The 25,420-nt window shown below is 43.1% G+C and overlaps 1 protein-coding gene across 1 annotated transcript in view; it reads right to left on the reverse strand.

Annotated features, from left to right (window-relative positions):
- The window catches only part of LOC309549147 (adhesion G protein-coupled receptor F5-like), a 199,680-nt gene extending 175,466 nt beyond the window's left edge, over positions 1-24,214 (reverse strand). The window contains exon 1 of the mRNA XM_082249203.1: positions 24,043-24,214. The gene's annotated coding sequence lies outside the window, so the exon portion shown is untranslated. The remainder of the gene's footprint in view (positions 1-24,042) is intronic.
- Positions 24,215-25,420: the final 1,206 nt, after the last annotated feature.

Raw genomic sequence — 25,420 nt, forward strand, 5'->3', positions numbered from 1 at the left:
GCCGAATCGCAAAATAGGACCTGGTCAGAAAGGGGGCAAATCCTTCCGGGGCTAAAGTGGTTAATAGATATACAAGGTGCTGCAGATTGGATCTATTTTTTTTAGATATATGTAAAGGGCTGTGTAAATTGTCAGGGCTATACATGTAATAAACAAAATACATTTTACCCATCTGATAATATCCAGAATTTATTACTTTTTCAACCATTCATTTTATTACATTATTTCTTAAACATAAACCAGTCCTTTAAATGTTTTCATCCTTATTGGCCTTTCAAGCGTATATCATTACATAGTTACTCTTTTATACTTTATCGTATATTATACTATAATGTCACTAACAATATATGTTATATTACAGTGCAGGTGCCCAGTTGACATGAGAACTTGTATTTTCTACACAATATAAAATTGAAAGATTACCCAGCCTATAGTCAAAAGAGAGATACTGAATGGATTCTACCAACAAAGGACTATACACCCATGAAGACATTTAAAATAATAATAATACGCCTATTGTTTGTTGTAACACAGAAGTACAATACAACGTCATAAAACACAATAAAGCTCTGGGAGCCAAACTGGCTTTCAGGAAAGTCATGCATATGCCTGGCTCAGATTCGAGGCTGCAATGGAACCTAGTTGTTCACACTTCTCCCACATTCAGCACTGATACGCAATACTAATCTGCTCTAATAAATTGGTGTTTTCAACAACTGCTTTGTAGGGGGATTTATAGCTCCTATTATGTTACACACATTTCCTTGTCTCAGAATAAAGAAACACAAGAATGAAACCTGTTTCCACTAAACAGTACGTCTTTTGTGTTGTAACTGAGTAACCAATAAAAAAATACAGTCAATAATAACTAGGTTTTGTGGACAGTTTGAAAAAGTAGATTCCCACTGTTGATAGAGTGCGCAAAATAAATGGTTTTCATTGCATTAAAAGTTTTGCAAATGTGGCATGTTTGGTTGTCAAGAGCTGTGATGTAGATCTTCTACCAGCAGTGAGTTACGTGACTACACTGCACCCAGGGGAGGACTGGACCAGGGGGGCAATTGCCCCCTGGGCCGCTCTGATGTCCTGTAAAAAGGTTGCACCGCTTCTGCCACAGACATGCCTGAAGGATTCATGGTGAAGTAAAAAGTTCCTACCACTGACCTACTGAGTGCGGGTTGAAGACAAGGACAGAGCCCAGGCCTCCCTCCAGCATGGATGGTGTAAACTGTGTCTGAGCAGAGGCCGGTTCCATGCCCCACTGGAGACTCTCCTCCCCCAGACAGCCCCGACCGAACTGTCCCAGCTCCCCCCAACCGCCCCTTGCTGGCCAGGTTGGGAACCCAAATTCAGCCGGTGAGTAGAGAGTACCTGGATCAGAGCTTTAGCCTGGAAAAGGGGTCAGGAGGAGGACGGGAAGAGGGCCGAGTTGCTGCACCATGGGCCTCTGGTTTGTACCTGCCCCCTGGGCCAAAAGTTGCCAATCTGCCCCTGACTGCACCAGCTCCATGTTTTTAATACCAACGGACTATGGGAAAAGAGATAATAGCTGAAATGGATCAACAGTGTTGGGCTTAGTTAATGTAGGTGGCAAAGGAGTGGTAAAAAGAGGTGGTTGAAGGTGATAAAGCAATAGGATATTATAAGTGAATATATCAAATAGAGACCCAAGTCTCATTGTGAACGGCAAACTAGTCCCCCTCGGTCTAGAGAGACTATACTGGCATCACAGATAAGATAATATACTAGGGTTCTTACCCTGCAAGAGTCTCGAGTGTCACAAGCCCCGGTGGAAAAAGATCAACAGCGTCCGCCGCCGATCATATTTAAGTGTCTCCTAGCGGCGCACGCCAACACGTTCGCAGGGACCGCTCTAAACACAATGGCCACGCATGCGCGAAAAATCACGCATGTGCGGTAACGCCGTGTAAAAACACTGGAAGAATGATGAAACGTCATGACAGACGCCGTCAACCTGAGGATCACATGCCCGCTGGGAGGGAAATAAATATTTTTGAATAAAACCATAATTTTTTACTTCTTTTTGTATCCATGACTAGAGTACCCTTAAAGTCCAAATTTCCTCTTTTTCCCCTTCCTCATTCCCCTTCCCCCGGGACCTTACTGGTAGGTTTGGTCCTTGTGTCCCCCTCCCCTCTCAGAATCTATACACATTGGATGTTGGTACTATTTACCACACTATATCACAGGCTTTCATAAATATATTAAGGAACCTGTGTTCAAGCTTGATGAAGTCTAATGTCTCCTGTCAGCATTAAAGTTAGCCAGATGAGTGGGTTTCATTGATGATTTAATGCAGGAATTATACTTGTTAGACGTGCCAAATGAAGTTAATAGGACACTGCCGCAACCACATGCCAAATATTTGGTTGTGGCCCAGTTAGAACAGATTATAAAACCCAACCCTAAAAAATGAATTAGATGTATAATAGGCCAAAGTGTGGCCTTCACTTTGTATTTTAACTTGTTTAGTTCGAGAACTTGTTGAAACTGCCGCTATAACAGCTAAATTTTGCCTTCTGGTGTTGTATTGAACATAGCATTAGTCAGCTAGATTATTGGCTTGGTGGCTAGGCGCAGGCCGGCCTAGTCCCACCATTTGGAACAATGGCAGGACCACACTGATAGATGACTGTCAGCTTGCCGTCTTAGTCTATGGTTGAATTTTTTGTAAAAATGTAATTTCCCCTATTACTCAGCTGCTAACATCTACCTAGTGGACTACAGTTTGGGGCTTTCTGTTTGCCCCTATGATTTTGCTGTTACTGTCTGCCTTTTTTGTGATCTGACTGTCCTGTAATTTATATGCTGGTAATGTTTGTATTTCCTTTTTCTTTGTAAAACCAATAAAAGGATTGAAACAGAAACTGCCGCTATAACTGGAAGGGCGGTCACCTGCTGAGTGGTTCTACATGGTTTTCAGTAAGGCTGCTTACTGTAGAAGTGAAGTACTCAAAGGGATTTAAAGTTCCGGACTAATGAATGTCACTGCACTCATTGAGACTGCATACAAACAAGGGAATTAACCTTACCATATCCTACAAAAGGAGATCTTAAACAAGCTGGGTGTGCTTGAGGACTGGATATCCTTTTTCCTTTACATGTGCTTAAAGATGGTTTCCTTATTATTTAATATGAAACTAAAGCAATGAACAGCAAAATGGTTTATCAAATTTATACCATAGCCAATTGAATTTCCATATAAAGATAAAAAGCTACCAATCAGAACTCATCTGATCACTATAATCTGGAATCTCATGCCATCATTGATAACGTCCCTATCTTACTGTAGGGAGCTGAATGTATTTTATAACTTTTTCAGCACAACTGATGTAAATGAGTATTAAATACTCCTCCGGAAAGCAAAATTCATGTAGTCAAAAAGGCTAAGTTATGGGAATCAAATACAGGTGTTGTAGACGAGGTGGCCAAAAGAGGTGAAGAGCCGACCCTGCTGTACTATCAGTTCAGCAGGGGGGCCAGGGACAGAGAAGAGACTTTTCAAACACCTTTGGACACATGCACAATAATCCCATGGGCTATGTCTCCCAGCCATTAAATAAAAGTTCCTTGGACCCAGTGCCATCTTAAGAGCATTAAAGGGCCCCGGGCAATGCAGTGCACTGGGGCCCCTCCTACACAATCACCCATGAGAATAAAAATGCAAATTATCGATAAGGCGATATTTATTGGTACAGCAGTGCCAGGCTAATGACAGCTTCCAAGTTCAGCGGCTGGGTCCGGTGAACACACACACGGACGGGAGTCAGACTCAACTGTCCTGTGTGTGCCTGTTCCCGTGGAGGTGGACAGGCATTCCTGCAGTTGTGGACTCCCCCTCCACGGCCCAAGTGGCCTGACAGCAGCGCAGGGCTGACGGGCGCTTGCCATCTGCTAAGTTTGGCGACAGAACGCACATGGGAATCAGGGCTAATGCTTGGCTGGAGCTGGGCCACTGTTTGGATGGGGCCCCCTGGGCAAGTGGGGCTCCCGGGCAACTTCCCAGCGTGCCCATTCGATAAGATGGCCCTGCTTGGACCCCTACAGTTCAGCAGCAGGGTCAGGGTACAGAGAGGGGACTTTCTAATCATTTTTGGGAGAAGGTAGAGTATCCTCTAAGCAGTTCCCAACAATTAATTGAAAGTTCTAGTCTCTTCTTCAACCAACTGGGGCAAGGTGGAACTTTACTGTAATTGTCCAGAGCAGATCCATGGAAAATGACTCCGCCTGATCCCGAAACTTAGCAAATAGTCCCCTCTCTACCCCTGGGCCCTGGAGACATTTATTTAATTGTTGGGACCACAGCTGGTGGGATTACTGTGCATAAGCAATAGGTCCCTTATCTGAGTGGGGTGGAGGGGGTGGGGGATTGGCCTTGTCAGGCAGGTTGTATGGGGGGCCCTGTCAGGCAGACTGTATAGAACCCCACAATTTCTAATGGAAGACCAGAATTTTGTTTTGTCTTCACCAATTGCTTTTTTTGTTCTGCTATAAGTTGCTTGACTTCTTAGGCATATTTACATGCATCTGTAGTCAATCATAAACTATCCATTTATAGCCATACCATTTGTTTCACTGTCTGTCACTCCACTACCTCTTAGATCCCTTTCACACGATCGGCCCGATCAGGGCCACCCATTCTCCTCAATGGAGAGGTGGATGCCAGCGGAGACGTGTCCTTTGACATCTGTCTGTCATCCGATCCGACAAGACCTGCTTAAAACAGACGGATGGCGATACATGCTGTCTGTTTTCACCTGATCTCCCCATAGAGGAGAGCGGGACTCTAACACAGTGAGTAGAGACAGACCTGTCATCCACCTGCTCAGTGGAAGCTAGTGCTGAGCTAGCGGAGTCCGCCGAGGGGATCCGCCCAGTGTGAAAGGGGCCTAAAACTCCCCTGCAGTGCTAGTGCATTATTAAAGTATATCTTAAGCCAAACTTTTTGCTAATTTTGCCAGGTTTATTTTGGCATCTCTGCACCATTAGGGAGATATCCCTTCACTTCCTATCCTGTGCACTCAACAGGAAGTCAGAGGATATCTGTCCAATGTTAGAGAAATCCCCTCTTGGACAGCTGTTTGTCAGAGGACCAATACTCACACAGCTAATACTAATTCTAATAGTACAGCTAATGCTCATTCCTCTCTAGCTAATGCTCAGTCCCATGTAGCTAATGCTTGTACGCATGTACCTGCACATAGACGAGCTAAGGCTAATATTCAACATGCACTGACACTTATGCACATTTCATGTCGACGCGCATAGGTGCCAAGCTGCCTAAATTAAAGGAAACTCTGGTGTGTGCTAATCACTGGATGTTCTTCAGCTTCCCCCTGGCCTTTGTTCCTGCTTATGCTGAGTGATCTCCCGTTGCTGACCCAGCTAGTTCTTGACCTTGCTCTTTGGATTTTGAATATCGACCTCGGCTTGCCTCTGATTGCTCTCTGCATGTTTCCCTGGTACTGATCTTAGCCTGCTACTGGACCTTGCTCTGCCTGCTTCCCTGGTACAGACCTCAGCCTGCTACCTAAACACTCTTCAGATTCACCGTGTATGACCCTGGCTCACCCTGACAACATAATTGCCCCTGGCAGTCACCTGCTACAAAGCTACCAGCCTTAAGCCTTGTACCTCTGTCACCACCTTCAGGGGTTCTTGGACCTGAGCCTCAAAGGAAGCCCTCTCATCAACTTGGCCTCCAACCAAGGTACATGACACTGTTACAGGTCATTGGAAGACACCGGGATCTAAACAGCAATGAAAACCTGACAGTGGTTCTAACCCTTTGCCACTTTATTGAAATCTATACGTTTTCTGTATGTTGGGCACACCCCCCACCTGGAAATATTGGTCTTGTCGATAGAAATCCAAGGACTGTAACTATGCCTGTGCTTAGTTACAGCCCCTGGATACAGACAGGGCTGTAACAATGCACAGGCCTTCAGATTGTTGGCATTTAAATTGGAATTTTGGGGACTATGAAATTGCCCTGGAGGGACAGACAATGAGAAGCAATTATGGTGCCGGTTTTCCTGTACGCTGCAGGTTTGTGACTACAGGTTTGCTTTAATTAAAAAAACAAAATAACTCCATATTATTTAGAAATGGCAGGCCAAGCACTAAATAGGACCCTTTGTATGAAATAAAATGAAATCTCTATGTGTGTCTTAGCTCCAGGGCTCAGTGATTGATAATTATTTCTCTAGCTGAGTCAGAGATATTACGCCATTAGATAATTTCCTCTAGATAGCTAAATGTCATACCTTTGGTTGAAGGAGGACTAAGCATTTGAATCTGAACTGACTGCAAAGGATAAGGCTATCACCATTTTATAATACATGATAAAAAAAAAAAAACGATATGGGGTCTTCATGCCTCTATAATGTAGAAACTACAACTTGCTATGTATATGCCTAACATGTATCTATGGTCAGAATGTAAAGTCATATATTGATTTCCACATTGTATTTTTATTATTTCTAGTCTACTTGTATTAACCTGACCAATCTTGAAGTTTGCAAATTTACTTTGTGAAGATCCCCACACATTTACTTTCTTGAATTCTCTGTGACACATATTTACTATGCCCTGTGAGTAGTCACTGCTGTGTCACACACATACAGAGCCTGCCTCCTGAACTACAGTGGTGCTGAGAGGAGGAGTTTCAGGAGGTGGAGTCAGTACAGCAATCACTGCTTGCAGACAGCAAAGTACCATGGGATATGTAGTCCTTAGTAATAAGTAATTAGTAAGCTTATATTGTCAGTAATATCTATTGTTTGTATATTTTATTACAATGCTGATGTTATAAATTAAAGTGTATGCTGTGGCCATAGATAAGGTCTTTTTTATTGAAAGCAAATGAACAAGAGCAGGGCAGTATGGGTTCGAGTTTGCCATGCATGTTGAACATCCAAGTATTGTTCCTTTTGTGTCATCAATTCCTATAGCATTCACTACAGAATGCAGACGTAAACACTTTACTTAAATGCGTCAGTAAGCAACAAAGGGGCATGTTCCAAGCTAAACGCATGTCAAAAAACTATTTTTGCCATGTTACTGTAAGAAGGAAAATAATTATGCTTGGAATCTTTGTTCCATGCATATAGAACAAAAAGATATGTCCATGTGCAATAAAATACCCCTCCGCGTACAACTCATCAAGGCTTTTTACACCTTCTTTAGCCATATGCACGTGAAGTGGTTTTAGTCCTACCAGGAATGTGCATTTCAAAATGCTAACAGACCCAAAAACATCAATGGCCCATTTACATCTGTGCGGTGCATTAATGCTGTCATATGTTAATGTGAAGTCATTGAACTTTTGATGCACAAGAACGTCCCCATTATGAACCACTTTACATCGTACATGTCAAAGATTTTTTGCAACATTACACAATACATCACACTATGGTGTATTGCATCGCGTTGCAATCCTTAAATGATGCCTGGGTGCTTTAGATGCTATTTTGCATGCATCAGTGCGTGTAATGTGCAATGCAGTAGCAGGTCTGTTGCCACAACTCATAGATGTAAATCAGCCTTAAAGCATAACTCCACTTTTGTTGAAAAAAAACATTCCCCTCTGGGTGATCTCTGTACATTACAAGGATTTTAACAAACTTTGTTGCAGATTCCTACCTTTTATTATTCTGAAGAAATCCCTGTTTGTTTCTCTGTTCCCCTGTGTTGAGTGGGTCAAATGGGAGTGGTTTCATAATTATCTATCAGCTGTGGCAGCTGTAGGGCTCTAATGAGGAAATCTGCTGGGCGCCGCATCCCTTTAGATGTGTTCCTATTGGGAGTATCTCACCAAAAATTACATTTTTGTTGTAGGGGATGCCAGAAATCTGACTTGTATCTTAGGCAGACTTCTGGGAAAATTGGTGAGCCAATCACACAAGCAGGAAATGATGTTTCTGGGGTGTGGTCAGTATACATTCTATGTACAGAACACCTCTAGGCGGCCATATTGCATTGCATTTTCAGAAAATTACAACAGCTGCAGATTGAAAAGGAAAGGTCATTTTTAATAACATTCAAATACAATATGATTTGTGTCGCAGTTGTATACGCTATATTGTTTTTTATTTGCCATTTTTCCCCCACGAAAGTGGAGTTACCCTTTAACCGGTTCCGGACCGCCCACCGCAGTTTTACTGTGGCAGGCAGCCTCTCTTGTGTGAACCAACGTAGGACTACATCGGTTGCGCTTGTGGTGCTGGGGGGTGCATGTCTCTATAGTAATTTCACAATCTACGCTCCCCCCCCCCCCCCACACAGTTAATAAACACTCCCCTAGGCTCACATTTAACTCTTTGATCACCTACTAGGTTAACCGCGTCCCTGCCAGTGTCATTAATACAGTAACAATGCATATTTTTAGCACTGATTACTGTAGTAATGTCACTGGTCCCCCCAAAAGTGTCAAAAAGGTCAGTTAGGGGTCCGATCTGTCCGCCGCAATGTCACAGTCCCGCTAAAATTTGCTGATCGTCGCTATTACTACTTAAAAAATAAATAAATAAATAAAAATGACATAAATGTTGTCCCTAGTTTATAGACGCAATAACTTTTGCTTAACCAATCAAAATACGTTTATTGCAATTTTGTTTTACCAAAAATATGTAGCAGAATACAAATTGGCCTAAAAGGATGAAAACATTTGATTTTTAAATTATTTTTTTTTTGGGAATGTTATATAGCAGAAAGTGAAAAATATTGTTTTTTTTTATTTAGAATTGTCGCTTTTTTTGTTTATAGTGCAAAAAATAAAAAATCGCACAGGTGATTGAATATCACCGAAAGAAAGCTCTGTTTGTGGGAAAAAAAGGACATACATTTTATTTTGGTAAAGCATTGCACGACCACGCAATTTTCCGTTAAAATAACGCAGTGCCAAATTGCAAAAAATTGTATGGTCGTTAAGGGGGCAAATCCTTCCGGCCCAGAGCCGGTTAAAGAAATTGACATTTATATTTTTTGCATGGCTTAGCTGGTAAATGTTCTGATGATGGAGTATACATTCCATAGCAAATCACACTTGTCAGTAAATTCCACATATATATGATATAGGCTGTGTGCGTGTGTAAGTGCATAGCAGTCACATAGTATATTCTGCAAGCATGCTGTTTTCTTGTCTGCACACAATCTATGCATACTTGTAAATGCATGGATACAGGGGAAGAGTGTGTGTGGGGTGATATATAAATTATGTGTCATGCTGTCCCCCTAAAAATAGATAACAAGGAAAACATCGGTCCCCAAATGGGGTTTAATACAGCATGAACAAAAAGAATGAAAAAAAGTAGTATAAAAATTCAAAAGTTTATTGTATACATAATAATTAAAAGCGCAAAGAAAGGACTGAGTACATACTACTCAAAGTCCTATAAAAAGCATACAGGACTATTACATAGAATAAAAATAGTACAATGATCCGTGCCATGATACAATTACCCAATCAACTAATCAGCATGCATTTGGCCTGTGGATAGTGATTCGGAACCGAAGATCCTGACATGTTTTGAAATCTATTTGTAATTTCTTCTTCAGGGGGAATGGCACAAGAATGTCCTAGATCTGTCTGTAGGGGTCAAGATAAAAATCTCAAGGGGATAAGAAGAGAAGAGGGAAATCCTCGCTCATAGGAAGGCCAACATGGGGGTCACAATGGAATATGGACCATAGGTTGTAGGTGGTGGTTTTGGGGTCCAATGAAAAAGCACCAGGCCCGAAGTGTCCAGTTAACCACTTTCCGACTGCCGCACGACTATATACTGCGGCGGTCAGCCCCTCACAGGCAGAGTGACGTATCGGTACGTCACTAGCCTGGGAGGGTCTGGGGAGCGAGCGCGCGCCGCCGGCGGCGCACTCCCGCGTGGTCACGCACCACCCCGCGCATGTGACCAGCGGACCCGATGTCCGCCGGTCACTCTGCGATCGTCGGGGGAGAGGGAGAAAGGCAGGCAGCTTGTGAAAACAAGCTGCCTGTCAGTTCTCCCTGTGTAGAGACACTGATCATACGGTTCTACTATGTAGGACCGTTGATCAGTGTAACTACACCTCAAGCCACAGCCAATCACAGTTAGAATCACGCCCCTAGGGACACACACAGCCCCTCCCTCTCAAATAAAGTTAACCCCTTCACTGCCAGTGTATTTTTACAGTAACAGTGCATATATATAGCACTGATCACTGTAGAAATGTCACTGGTAACCCCAAAAGTGTCAAAAATATCAGTCAAGGGTCCGATCTGTCCGCCGCAATGTCGCAGTACCGCAAAAAAATCGCAGATCGCCGCCATTACGCGTTAAAAAAAAACAACAAAAATGACGAAAATCTTTCCCTTTGTTAGTAAACGCGATAACTTTTGCGCAAACCAATCAAAATACGCTTTTTGCGATTTTTTTTTACCAAACATATGTAGCATAAAACAAATTGGCCCGAAAATGTTAAAAAATTTTGATTTTTACTTTTTTTTTTTGGGAATTTCATATAAAAAAATGTGAAAAATATTGTTATTTTTGCAAAATTGACGCTCTTTTTTTGTTTATAGCGCGTGATCAAAAAATCGCACGGGTGATCAAATACCACCAAAAGAAAGCTCTGTTTGTGGGAAAAAAGGACGTCAAATTCGTTTAGGTACAGCGTCGCACGACCGCGCAATTGTCCGTTAAAGTTACGCAGTGCCGAATCGCAAAATACCCCCTGGTCAGGAAGGGGGTAAAATCTTCCGGGGCTTAAGTGGTTAATCTCACGTGGGGAAAGGAGAGGGAGTAGATCCTCAAACCATCAAACCAGAATGTTATAGTATGATGCCAGAAAGGGTGGGGGGGGTGTCTGTGATAGGTCATACCCTCTCAGATACACATCCCACAAGGATCCCCCACAATGGGGAAGGCAAGAAATGGGGAAGCTCCCAGGAAGCTAGTTCTGCAGACAACAGGGACTCGGTGGGGCCCAGGGCGAATGATCCATTCACCCTCCCAGGATCAAATGGTAGCCAGTTGTAAATGCATGTTCTTTAGCAACCTATGTCTTCCCAATCAGCATGATACCTTAGAGAGAGCAGGAGTCATGATAAGCATGTTCCAAGGCACGTACAGTACATCCCATATTACCTTCCAGTGCTATCTGCTAATGGAAACGGCGGTGGGAATTTTTATTGGTTGAACTGCATCAGTTCCTCATGTTAAAACATTTGCCAGCTTCCTAATTCCAAAAGAATTCTCTTACAAATTACCATTATTCAGAAACATATCAGAATCATTGCAGACATAAAAACACATTTTGAAATAATAAAAGCAAATTCCGCCCCTACTCATAGTCAGCTTTGCCGTTACTTCTTAGGAAAGGCATACACCTGACCTCACTGCATTTAATAAATGTCTATTCGCTGTTACTGTATCAAGCGCTGGTTATTAAACTAAACTTAATTACCTCAATAAAAGTCATGACACAAAATGCTGGTATTGTATCCTCGTTTACAACAGAGTACACAAAGCTTGGCACACAGCTGCAAGGAGTGGAAGAACACGCCACGTTTGTACTACTTATGTATTACAAAGTAGCTAATATACATGTGTAAATCATTCGAAAAACAATTATTAGTACAAAGACATGCATTAGAAACCTGGTCTTATTCAAACATTATACTTGAGACAAGTACCATACCTCTCAACTTTTTAGGACGCGGGGAGACACCTTCTATCACAATTTATTTAGGCAATGGACACAGCCCTGCTAAGCACCCATGACTTTTCTTTTAGGCCCCTTTACACAGGCGGAACGTTCAGATCCGCCTGTCCGTTTTTCAGGCGGATATGAATGGATGCCCCATGCTTCTCTATGGGACATCGGATGTCAGCAGAGACATGTCCGATCCGATCCTGTCCGTCAAGTCCGGACGGATGGAAACCCTGTCTTCCATCCGCCCAGCGGATCGGATGGGATCGGATGAGAACGGACAGACGGTCTGTTCCCATCCAATTCCCCCATAGAGAACAGCGGGGACCTGACAGCTCTGTCTCCGCACATAGCTGCCATCCACCTGCTCAGCGGGGGATCGGCGGATCGATCCCCCCCCCCCCCTAAGAAAAACAGAGTCCGCAGACGGACTCCATGTGTGAAAGGGACCTTATACTGGCTTTTGAAATCAAAAATAAGATAACTTAGAGATAGGAAGAAGGTTTTGGTGCAGAATAAAATTTTTGGTGGTTATGGTGATACCTTTTTAATAGATATCCGTACATCAGATCAAAATGGACAACTAAGGAGGAAAGAGGGACAGATGGATGTGGTTCCAAAAGAGGAACAGTCCCTCAAAATTCGGAAAGGTTGGGAGGTATGCAGCTGCTGCTGTAGTGAAGAAATATCCTTATTAGTAGGGATTGGGTTTACCACCAACATGAGTTCACCACTACCATGGGATAGCGCCAAAACCCAGGGGTTCACAAAGATCGCAAACTTTTGTCTGAAAATTTTACAAGATTACCCACCAAAAACAAGGAACAACGCACAGTGCAGTGCGTAACCCAGTGGCGGCTGGTGCTCAAAATTTTTTGGGGGGGGGGGCGCAAAAAGAAAAAATGTAATAGGTATTGCTTCACGGCAAAAAACGCAGTAAAAAAATTGCATGACTTTGAGGTCATGGTACAGGCATGGCACAGGTGATGGCATAGGCATGGCACATGTGATGGTATAGGCATGGCACAGGTGATGGCACAGGTGATGGCATAGGCATGGCACAGGTGATGGCATAGGCATGGCACAGGTGATGGCACAGGTGATGGCATAGGCATGGCACAGGTATGGCACAGGTGATGGCATAGGCATGGCACAGGTGATGGCATAGGCATGGCACAGGTGATGGCACAGGTGATGGCATAGGCATGGCACAGGTGATGGCATAGGCATGACACAGGTGATGGCATAGGTGATGGCATAGGCATGGCACATGTGATGGCATAGGCATGGCACAGGTGATGGCATATGCATGGCACAGGTGATGGCACAGGTGATGGCATAGGGATGGCACAGGTGATGGCATAGGCATGGCACAGGTGATGGCATAGGCATGGCACAGGTGATGGCACAGGGATGGCACAGGTGATGGCATAGGCATGGCGCAGGTGATGGCATAGGGATGGCACAGGTGATGGCATAGGCATGGCACAGGTGATGGCATAGGGATGGTACAGGCCGGCTTCAATCACTTACCTTCTGACGGCGGCGGGATGGTGGGATTCCGGGAACCGACACGAGCAGTGCCGTGGACGTCCTCCTCTTCAGTCTTCTGTCTTCAGTTCCGGTCCGGGCGGCGGGAAGGAGATGGGCGGTGACGGTGCGTGACTGACGCACGCACCGGCCCCATTGCAAGTCAGCGATGTCCTGGATGATGATTGGTCCAGGCTGGAGACTAGGGATGTAACGATATTGACGATATCGCGATATCGTATCGTCGTGGTCGTGTCTCGATATCGTCGCGGTCGTGTCTCGATATCGTCGTGGTTGGGTTACAATATTAAAAGGACAGGTGTCCGTCAAAAAGCAAGAGGAATAAACACAGTCCCGCGGAACAAATCATTGTTAACTACATAGACCATGATCCTTTGCGCTGCGTCGTCACAACAACCGTTGTTAAGCCAATAAGATTGCACGCTGCACGCTGTCCAGTGTCCATCCTAAATACCAGTTTAAAAAGGCTGCATTTATTTGCCTTGCACATTTAAACCTGACTTAACTTGATCTTTGTTTGCACTTAAAGGGGATTGCCTATTGTTTGTTTACAATTGTTCTAGCTGCTTCTTAACTTGAACATTGCACAGAAGAATCAGTTATGCAACCAAATATTACTATACAGAATATTGATGTTCCTGACTACAACTTGCACTTTAAAAGCACTATGTGATCAGTGTTTTATGTTGTCATGGATCCATAAATACAACAATAAATTGCCTGTTGACTGGCAAAAGCAGAATAAATGTCGGTATTTTTTCGCTATTATCATCACAAACACTATCATGAGCTATTTAACAATACCATGAGCTTTTCCACAATATCGCAATAAATATCGTACCGTGAGGTCAATATCGAAATTGTATCGTACCGTGAGATTTTGATATCGTTACATCCCTACTGGAGACTGGACCAATCACAGCCAGGATATCATGAAGGTGGGGTGGCTCAGCGCTATTTGCTACGCCCAGGTTACGCCCCCAGAAGGCAGCCAATCGGCGCCTCTTCTGGGTCGTAAACCCCACCCACCCCCCATATCCACCAGGCCGAGCGCATAGGCCTGCAAACCCAATTTTTTTTTTTCAAAACTTTATTATTTTTTTGTCATTTTTTTTTTCTATTTTTTTTTTTCTTTTTTTTTTAGGGGGGGGCGGCGCTTCGGCGCGCCCTATGCACGGGCCGCCACTGGCGTAACCCTTGCTGCATCTGAGCCACAAGAGCCAATAATCTCAGGGAATGGATAGCCCCCAAAATTTCAATGGGGTTTGCTACAAAGTTCAAAAACTTCATACAAAATCTGCAAAACTGCTTGCAAACCAAACCCAGGCAAATGTGCTCATCCATACATATTATTTACTTGTATATGAAACGCATGTAAACTCTCACGTTGTAAAACAACCCATTCAGTTTAAAATAGAATGAAAGAAAAAGGGGCATTTTATATGCCCCCCTTTTTCTCATGGGATACGTGGCAGGTCAGATTATTTCCAGTCAGATTAAGGCAGGAAAATAGCAGGTAGAATTTACCTCAGGGAACCTGCCTGGAGATATTGTGGTTAAGGGTGGAGTTTAGGCAGCCTGTCAGGTGATAGGTCAGTTAGGTATAAAAGTGGGAAGGTATCTCAGCATTTTCTAGAACATTCCTGAGGTAATTGTAGCCGTATTAGTGCACTTGCGACAGAGACCATTGAATACTGTCCGTGATACTTTTTTTATTTGCACTAACATACAATGAGTACTGCTTGGATCTTGATGAAGGGGACATACCCCGAAAGCTTGTCCTGAAAAATTGTATGTTAGTGCAAATAAAAAAAGTATCACGGACAGTACTCAATGGTCTCTAGAACATTCCAATAGGTTATATAAGGAGCTAGCATTACCTGAGGGGCTCATTCACCTCAGAGCACCCAACATTGGAGTTTCCCAACCCCCCCCTCCCCTTATGTCGCGGCTGTTTGTTATGTGGAAGGTCACTCTTGCAACTATGCAAGGGGGGACTAGTATGTTATTGAGTATGGGAGTTGTCTTTCGAAAAAAAAAAAAAAATAGTTTTATTTATTAATGCAGCCTGAGCTGTAATGGCTGGGTTATCTGGAGTTTTTAATAAAATTTATTTATTCGTTATTTATTGAATTTTAACCAGTAATAAACGGCCACGGCCAATTTTTAAGCCAAGTTTTTCTGAGTCTTTGTCTTTTTTATAAAATAGAAGCATGTATATAAGTTTTTTATGCAAAATTTTAGAGGGTATATCAAGATCCTGACTACTGTCCCATGAAAGGCAAAAAGCATATAGATAGATAGATAGATAGATAGATAGATAGATAGATAGATAGATAGATAGATAGATAGATAGATAGATAGATAGATAGATAGATAGATAGATAGATAGATAGATAGATAGATAGATAGATAGATAGATAGATAGATAGATAGATAGATAGATAGATAGATAGATACATTTTTCCTCCCTGCCTATAAGTGATCACATTCCCTCTGTTCTCAGCTATATACTAAGAGCTGGGGGGGGGGGGGTGGGGAGCATACTGGACTTTCCAGTGAATGGCTTTGCAGCAGAGGCATGTCAGGACAGGTCTGATTGTTAGAGGAGAGCAGGCTGAGTTCCCAGCACAGCAAGAGAACTGGCCACGATGTGTTCTCCTGCTTAGTGTGGTCAGTTTTTATTAGGAAAGCAGAGGGACTGGCAGGAACACCAGGGGTTTCATACAAAGGAAGCAATACAAAGAGAACAGGATACTGCTCTCATCCAAGTACATGGTACAGCATGCACATATCAGGAATATGAAGTGTTGGGGTAACATATTCTTTAACCATACATATTTATTTTATTGTAAGTAGTTACAACAACATTTTGTTGTTTTCTTTTGGAAAGCATGAATAGTAAGAGTCGGTTCACACTAGCGCGACTTGTCAGGCGACTTGTCAGCCTGACAAGTCGCGCTCCCTCGCGGTCCATTGACCGCTACAGGACCCGTTCTAATAGGAGCGACACAAGTCGCTCCGACTTAGAAAAAGGGTCCTGTACTACTTCGGGGCGACCTCGGAGTGACTTACATAGACTTCCATTATGTGAAGTCCCTGCAGGTCGCTCCAAAGTCGTGGTGCACGGGACTGCACAAGTCGCCCCAAAGTAGTAAGGAGTCGTGTCGCCTCAGTGTGAACCGGCTCTAATCGACCATTGTGACCAGCTACTGTTGTATGGGTTGTGCCCAATCCTGGAACTGTCACATTTGCTGGACAGCCTAGTATGTTAAAGGAATTGGAAAAATAAGCGATCTACTGACAGGTTTACCAGGCAATACCTCGATTACAGGTGGAAAATGTGCTATTTTAATGCTAGCAACAGACTGTATGTCATTGTTTATTTTGCCCAGACTTTTATTATATGTGAGCCTCTTTAACCACTTTACCACCGGAGCATTTTGCTGTCTTACGTCTGGGCCACTTTTTGCGATTCGGCGCAGTGCAAATTTAACTGACAATTGCGCGGTCGTGCGACGCCGTACCCAAACAAAATTTACATCCTTTTTTTCCCACAAACAGAGCTTTCTTTTGGTGGTATTTGATCACCTGTGCGATTTTTATTTTTTGCGCTATAAACAAAAAAAGAGCGTAAATTTTGAAAAAACAACAATATTTTTCACATTTTTTTATATGAAATTCCCAAAAAAAAAAAAGTAAAAATCAAAATTTTTTTAAATTTTTGGCCAATTTGTTTTCTGCTACCTATGTTTGGTAAAAAAATTCACAATAAGCGTATTTTGATTGGTTTGTGCAAAAGTTATTGCGTTTACTAACAAAGGGAAAGATTTCTGTCATTTTTGGTGGTTTTTTTTTAACGCGTAATGGCGGCGATCTGCGATTTTTTTTGCGGGACTGCGACATTGCGGCGGACAGATCGGACCCTTGACTGACATTTTTGACACTTTTGGGGGTACCAGTGACATTACTGCAGTAATCAGTGCTATATATATGCACTGTTACTGTAAAAATGACACTGGCAGGGAAGGGGTTAATTTTATTGGATAGGGAGGGGTTAATGTATGCCTGGTGCTTACTGACATGTGTGGGGGGAGGTGACTGAGTGACACAAGGACAGATCCAGGGTTCAGCTATGCTGAACCCTGCAATCTGACCCTGCCTGTCACTTTGGAGATCCGCCCGCTTGTGTTTACACAAGCAGGCGGATCTCCACACTAGATACCCGACGATCGGGGAAGAGCGGCGGCGATCGCCGCTGCTCCTCCCCTGGCCCGACTCCCGCTGTGACTGAAAACAGCGGGAGCGAGCCTCCCGCAGCGCGCGCGTGCCGCCGAGAAAGGGGAGTGTCTGACGACGTAGTACTACGTCGTCAGACGATAACGACCCACTTTGCCGCAGTAGTACTACGGTACTCAGACGGCAAGTGGTTAAAAACATGAAATGAATGCTGGCATAGTCTAGTTTGGATTCTTCCATATCTGTTGTTTATTTGTCAATAATATTACTATTTCCAACCCAAGAAGCATGAAGCTGGTGAATGCAATGCTTTGTGAGTGTACACCCATTCGAAGCATTAGATATGGGACCGGTATGTGGTGTATGTCCAGCTAATCCTAAAGCCCCGTACACACGATCAGATTATAGAACGATCTGTCGTCCTTTTTTTGTGGCATGCTAGTCTGATGTGGAAAGTGAAGAGGTTATTTTCATACGAATTTTAGCGTACAACAGAATTCTACTTCAGAAGTGATGTCATGTGTTGGATTGCTTTCTATGTGTTCTTTCATCTCTGAGCATGCCTAGTCTTGCTCTTAAGATTTTTTTTCCGTCTAAATCTGTACTAATAAGACGAAAATCGGACGTTGTATTACGGACAACAAAAATTGTCTCTCTTTAATGTTTCTTAATACACATTAGCACATGTACACAAGTTAGCGATTTGTACCTGTGGTGCTAGTTCACACCTGTGTGAGATGCGTTGGCCAAAAAAAAAATGATGTGCATTTTTTTATGCGTTGTATAAAAATGCTTTATTGATAATAGCAGCACTTGAAAGGCTATTGAAAAAGCACACCACTGTATGTTAGAAGTGCTCACCAGCATGCATTGATAATGCACGTAAAATACAAGAAAAAATGTATGCAAAGCCCAAACCTATTTTTTATCTTTACATACATACACCTAAGATAAATTGGTCATGAGATAAAAACATGGAGGCAGCTATTGCTAACATCTTTTTCTAAAAATGCTAATTGCCGTTTCCTGCTGACCCTTTTGCGTTAATATTTTGACTTAGTGCCGGTTCACATTTCTGCGATGCGGGAACGCGGCGAATATACAGCGTGTTCCCAAATTGCATCCCCACCCCTGGCAGTTCACACTGCCATATGCGATACACTGGGGGTGTCAATTAAAAGTTAACGACACCCCCAGATCAGATCGCATATCGCAGTGTGACCTGAAAGTTCGCACAGAATCGGATCGCACTAGTGGGAACCACCATGCGACCCGATTCTGCTGCGGACCAAAAAAAAGGGTCCTGTGCGAGTTAGGTGCGATTGCGGTGCGAATTCAGCCATGCAAACTGTATGGCTGAATTTGCACCGCACAGAGATTGCATGTCATTTTAGGAGCAGTGCGCTCCGAATTACATGCAATCTCTGTGATCGCACAAATGTGAACCGGCACTTAGGGTCCTTTCACACGGGCGGTCCGTATGTCCGTTTTTCATCCCAGTTTTAAAAAAACGGAACGGGTGCAAAAACGGATGTCAGCCGTGTCATCCTCTGACATCCGCAATCCCATTGACATACATTATCTCCGTTTATCATCCACAAACGGATGGGATGATAAACGGACATACGGATCGGATGACACAAGTGTCATCCGTGTTCGAAAAAAAAAAAAGGTCCTGGAGCGGATCAAAAAACGGTCCGCTCCGTGTGAAAGGACCCTTACTGACCTAAAACAGGTATGCAGAGAAGGACCTCGGGCATTTCCTACTAGTCTGCTCCTTCTATGTCTGTGACACACGGAAGTTATTAAAATCAAAAAGGTCGTCAAAACAGCCAAACAACTAGTATTTTCAGAAGAAAACAAATGCAGCCTCTATATTTCTCTCTAAACAGGTTCACTTTAACTCTCAACCTGACCACAGCATTTAACCTTACCCCAACCCTAATAATGGCCACTCAAAATTGTCTTGATCCATTCTTGTTACATAGTTATGCCTCGTACACACGCATCGATTATTGGCCGGGAATTTTCGGCCAACATCCGATCGGCCGATTTTCGGCTTGTTAGTATGATGCTTTCGACAACCGACTCTGACTTTTCGGCCGAATAAAATCTGGTGTGCAGGCTATAAAATTTTTGTTGGCCGTCAACACAACGGTCGATTTTCCGTCAGTCAGTACAGATTTCGACAGGGAAAAATCTGATGAGCAAGACTGGGCATGCTCAGAGATGAAAAAACACACGGAAAGTAAACCAGCACATGACATCACTTCTGAAGTAGATTTTTGTTGGCCGAGAAAATTCGTGTGCAGTCTAGGCACATTACAACCAACAAAACACAACTTGGACAAAAGTCGGACGATCGGTCGGCCGATAATCGCTGCGTGTGTACGAGGCATAAGTCAGGTTAAAAAAGACACAAGTCTATCTGGCTCAACCAATAAAAAACGAAAAACATTATTGAAAACCCAATCATACAATCCCATATACACAATCCTTTACCCGCAGTTGATCCAGAGGAAGGCGAAAACCCCCCAGCAAAGCATGATGGAAGGTGTAGTTAGCATACATGGTGAAAAACTGCCCATGTACCTAACCATCTTTACACTTCACCTGACCCTTAAAACTGGCCCTTAACACCTAAGTTAAACCTTAAAACATCCTATCACGTAACCCCTCAAACATAACCTTTAACTTCCCCTTCCTGATAAACTGAATCCATTCTGTAACATTAATTAACCACCAAGTCCACGCCTATTTTATTAGGTGACACAATTCTCAGCCTTTAGCCCCAGTTCACACTTATGCGAGTGCGGGAAGGCTGCGAATCCGCAGCCTGTTCCCGCATCGCACACGCACCCCCGGCAGTTCACACTGCCATATGCGATACGCTGGGGGTGTCAATGTAATCTTAAGGACACCCCCAGTTTAATCGCATATCGCAGTGCGATCGTGCAGTTCGCACAGGATCGGATCGCACAAGTGTGAACCGCTGTGCGATCCTATCCTGATGCGGCTTCCAAAAAGGGTCCCTGTGCGTGTTTGCTACGGCTGCGGTGCGAATTTAGCCATACAAAGTGTATGGCTAAACTCGCACCGCACAGCCGATCGCATGTAATGAAGGAGCAGTGCGCTCCGACATTACATGCGAACCAGGCACTCGCACAAGTGTGAACTGGGGCTTAAAGTTTGTAGATTTCACAGCAGCAGGAACCTCAGCATGGAAAACCACAGATCCAGAAGAAGGGTGCCAAGTTGATATGAATGAGCCTGGATATCCAGTAACGTATGCAATGTCTGCTATTTATATGCTTGCTCTATGAATCAGGTGATGTTTAGAGAAACCTTGCATTGTGTAGAGCAGATGACCATTCCGAGGTTGCCTAAGGTCTGTTTTAATTATCTATAGCTGGATCAGTAAAGGGTTTGGTGTAACCAAAAAACTGTGCAAATGGTTCAACCGTGTATATATTGATCAATAAATATAAACATAAAAATTATGATTATGTGAATATATAAATAAATATTAATTTAGAGGAATTGCTTCCTTGTACTGAGCAGCAACAAAAAAGCAAGGTGCTGAACAATTATTTAAAAGAAGGAAAGTGTCGCGCCCAAACTTAAATATAAAGTGCCTGTGCAGATATTAAACCTTAATTCAAAAATTCATGATTGGTATCAATCAAAAAATCAATCGATCTGTGCTCAACATTATAAAGTGCAAACAGTCCATATGCAGCATCAAACAGTCCACATATCTTTGGTGTCACACAAAGTAGCAGAGACTTGATATTCGTGCAGATTAAGCCTTCACCTCCACACTTCACCCAGTGATCTAGTAAGGTACTCCTTACCGGAAATATATGACCCCTTGATTATAGGGGGTCACATAGGCATTATCTCCACTCGATGCACGATCCTCAGCTCCTCTGTTACACAGTAGGTATTCCAGTATCAAGCCCTTATAGCATAGCTCGGATCAGGTGGAAAACATGGGTGGAATAAAAAGAGACTCTCATGGTGCAGTAAATCTAAACATGTCGCTTTATTTAAAAAGAATTGCACTTACTAGAATCTCCATAAAACAATCGCCTTTCTCATAAAACAATATCCAGCGGGGTTGTGAGCACTGCCGATCGCACAGCGCTCCTCAAACCCGGAAATGGCTACGGTCTCAGAAATTTCTAGATAAGGTAGACAAGGACACCAGAAATAAGAAAGTCACCAAATACCAAAGAGATCAGATAGACTACAAAGAGTCTAAGGTATACAAATGGCAGGATCAACCTGAAGGCCAGAATGGCATTAGCATTCTGGCCAGGTCCAATCACCGGCAGTAGGTGAAATAGGGATCGAAAGATTCATTAACCCTAATTTTACACCCATCGGTGGAGCACCTAATTTTGATAATGAAAGAACTCAAGGAAGCTCAAACAGGAAAACGAGATATCAACATCCGAACTATAACTCTCCCAGATTCAATGTACCCACATACAATAGCTATTCTCCATTAGCTTATGCCCCAAATTACCAACAGAATGAGGTTTTTCCGAGAAGGGGGCGAGGTGGCGCCCGGGACAAAGGGGGAGAGGAAAGGGCCCCAAACACCAAAATGGAGCCCAGCGCAGCCAGAGAGGTGGGAGAAGAGGCCGTCCTTGGCAGAGGGGAGGAGGACCCCCACAATGGTGGAGACCCCAACAACCATGGCCTCAAGAGAATTACTGGGAACGAGAGAACCCAGGACAGAATTGGGTAAGGGATACCTATCCCCAATATCAACAGGAACAGACCCCCCTAAGAAATGGCCCCCCACCTGGAAGACAAGAAAACAGAGGAGAGGATGCAGGGGCGGAAGAAAGAAACAAAAGAAAAAGAGAATCCTAGGGGCAGGAATCTTCAACCTTAGTGACGTCCAATTTTTCACTGATGAATTAAGATTATTGGAATTGGGCCTCAAATTCGCCCCGGATAGAGGTGTTGATAAGTTCAACACATACATTGATATCGAAAAATACATAAGAAAACTCAAAATTAAAAAACACTTTCTAGAGAAACCTTTGAGATAGAATCCTACGAGTTCAGAATTTCAAAACAGTGGACTTAGAAGTAGATCCACTTTCAATCCACCTAAAGCCGCCAATCATTGTTTGGAGGTCTTCAAAAATATGGTGGAAGATGACGTTAAAAAGATCAAAACCAATTCAAGCAATCGAAATGACATACAAAAAGGACTGGAAGAATTAGAAAAAAGGAAGAACATAGTAATCAGAGGAGCTGACAAAGGTGGTGGAATCGTAGTTCTAAATAAAAAAGATTACAAAGAAGAACTCGACAGACTAGTAGGTGATACTGTCACCTACAAGAAGCTGAAAAACAACCCCACCAAAACCTTGAAAGATAAACTGAACAAATTGGTGAAAAAAGCCAAAGAAAATGGGATCCTCACAAAGAAAGAAGCACAGTATCTTGTACCAAAAGCACCCAGGCTACCAACCATATATCAGCTGCCGAAAATCCACAAGCATAAAACAAAGCCACCCGGCAGGCCAATTATCAGTGGAATTGGATCCATCTTCTCCAGGATTGGAGAATATATTGATCGTTTTTTGCAGCCTATAATACCTACCTGTGACACCAAAGATATGTGGACTGTTTGATGCTGCATATGGACTGTTTGCACTTTATAATGTTGAGCACAGATCGATTGATTTTTTGATTGATACCAATCATTAATTTTTGAATTAAGGTTTAATATCTGCACAGGCATTTTATATTTAAGTTTGAGCGCGACACTTTCCTTCTTTTTAAATAATATAGCTGGATCAGGCCCTCCCTAAGATCATTGGTGTGGCAGACAGTAGCAGTTCAAACGCACTCCCTTAACTGCTGGCAACAATTACATGTAAAAATCCAACAAGCTGGTTGTACCCAAGTCAAATGATGGATCAACCTGAGTACATTAAGACTGCTCATATTTGGTTTAAATCTTGGGTGGTCCCTGCTGAACTGGGCAAAATTCGAACCATCTATGGCCGGTTTTAGTATCCATTTTAGCGGTCAAACGCACTCCCTGAACTGCTGGCAATGATTGCATGTACAAATCCAACAAGCTGGTTGGACCCAAGTCGATCCTTGGCTCAATTGGAGTACATTTAGCCTGCTCATATTTGGTTTGAAACTTGGGTGGTCCCTGCTGAACTGGGCAAGATTTGAACCATCTTTGGCAGTATCCATTTGAGCGGTCAAATGCAAAATACAGCTTACGTAAACATAAATTTATCCTTATAACGTAAAGTCACGGCAAATGCCAAACAGCTACACCCAGGCAGATCAACCTGCTACTACAAGGACCCCCCGTAAAAACATAACCTCAGAAAAAATTCTTCCAAGAGCCACAGGTTCTAATTTCACCTAAAACAATTTTTCTTACAAACCTTTACAAATCTCCTAGTAAATCCATCCTATATTTTACGAACAAAAATCTGGCTTCTATCTATTTCCAGTAATTCGGCATAGATTTGAATTGATCATCTTTCTCACCTGCTCCTTCTGAACCTTTGTAGATGCTATTGAAATTCTTCTTCTGTAGTAGTTCCTGGCTGTAGGCTATCTAGAGTAAGTAGCATTTTTAGTAATAATAATCCGCAGGCAGTGAACAGATCATCTCCAGCAAATGAGAATGCGTGGCAGCTACTCCAGAGACAGCAGTGGGTCTGAATGGCCCGAGATAGGAAGGGAGAAGAGCTGAAAGCCACTATACATATTTTACTGACTTTACTTCCTGGTGACGCTTTCTCAGGAATGTCTCATCTGCAGCTCTTTTCGTTTTCACCTACTAAGCTTTTGTAAATGTAGACAAACTTGTTTTGTTGTCCTTTGGATTTTATTTTACATACAAAAGGTGAAAGAACTCAAGAAGCCAGACAAGCGGATATTCAGGTCTTGCTGGACAGGCCAAGGAGAGCCAAAACTCCCACCCCCCGAGCGCCAGTACTGGCCGTAATGTGTTTTTTTGTGCCATGAAAATGTTTGCCAAGTTTGTATTAGGATGAATGATAAGATTGCACACTCTCTTTTTACCCTAATAAAACATAAAACTTATCTGAAAAGTAAATATTTATACAAAGTGAAAATTTGATTCTGCAACTTGTGCCTTTAATAAATGCGCTGAAATTATATTTCTGGACAAAGAATGTTTTAATGCAAAAACAAACATTGAAAATGTAAAGCAGTTGTAAACTGTGGATTTAAAAAAAAAAAAGAAAAAAACCTGCAAGGCAATGGCATAATGTGCTAGTATGCATCTCATCATAGGCGTGCGCACAGGGTGTGCCGGGTGTGCCTGGGCACACCCTAATCACCTAGGGCACATTAGCATTATCGCTCTGTTTGCCAATGAGGAGATGGGAAAGATCTCCCTCGGACCTGCTCTGCCATAATAGAAGTGCCACACACTTCTATTTCACTTTGCCAGCAGGGAGAGTAATGTACCGGGGCCATATACATGTAGGCAAACACATGCATGTCCGCTGAGAGGGCGGACATGTTACCCCTGTCTTCCAGGTTTACGTTCTCCAGCTATAAGATTGGCCAGAGCCGCGATGACGTCACTCCCACGCATGCGCAGCAGGAGCTTTCAGTTCCGACTCAAAGCTCTGAATTTCCTGCAAGGTATGCAATGTCACTGGCTGCATGCAGAGTGAATATCTCCTAAACTGTGCACAGGGTTTATAACCGATTTAAAGTCATACTAAACTATACAAAACTAAACTCAAAATAACAAACATATTATACTTACCTCCTCTTGGCAGTTGGTTTTGAAGAAATCAGTCCCGATCCTCCTCTTCTTGGGTCCCTCGCCGGGACTCCTGGCTCCTCCCTCCTGTCAAGTGCCCCCATAGCAAGCAGCTTGGTATGG

Source organism: Pelophylax lessonae (genome assembly GCF_965119305.1).
Source record: "Pelophylax lessonae genome assembly, chromosome: 3".
NCBI classification, from domain to species: Eukaryota; Metazoa; Chordata; class Amphibia; order Anura; family Ranidae; genus Pelophylax; species Pelophylax lessonae.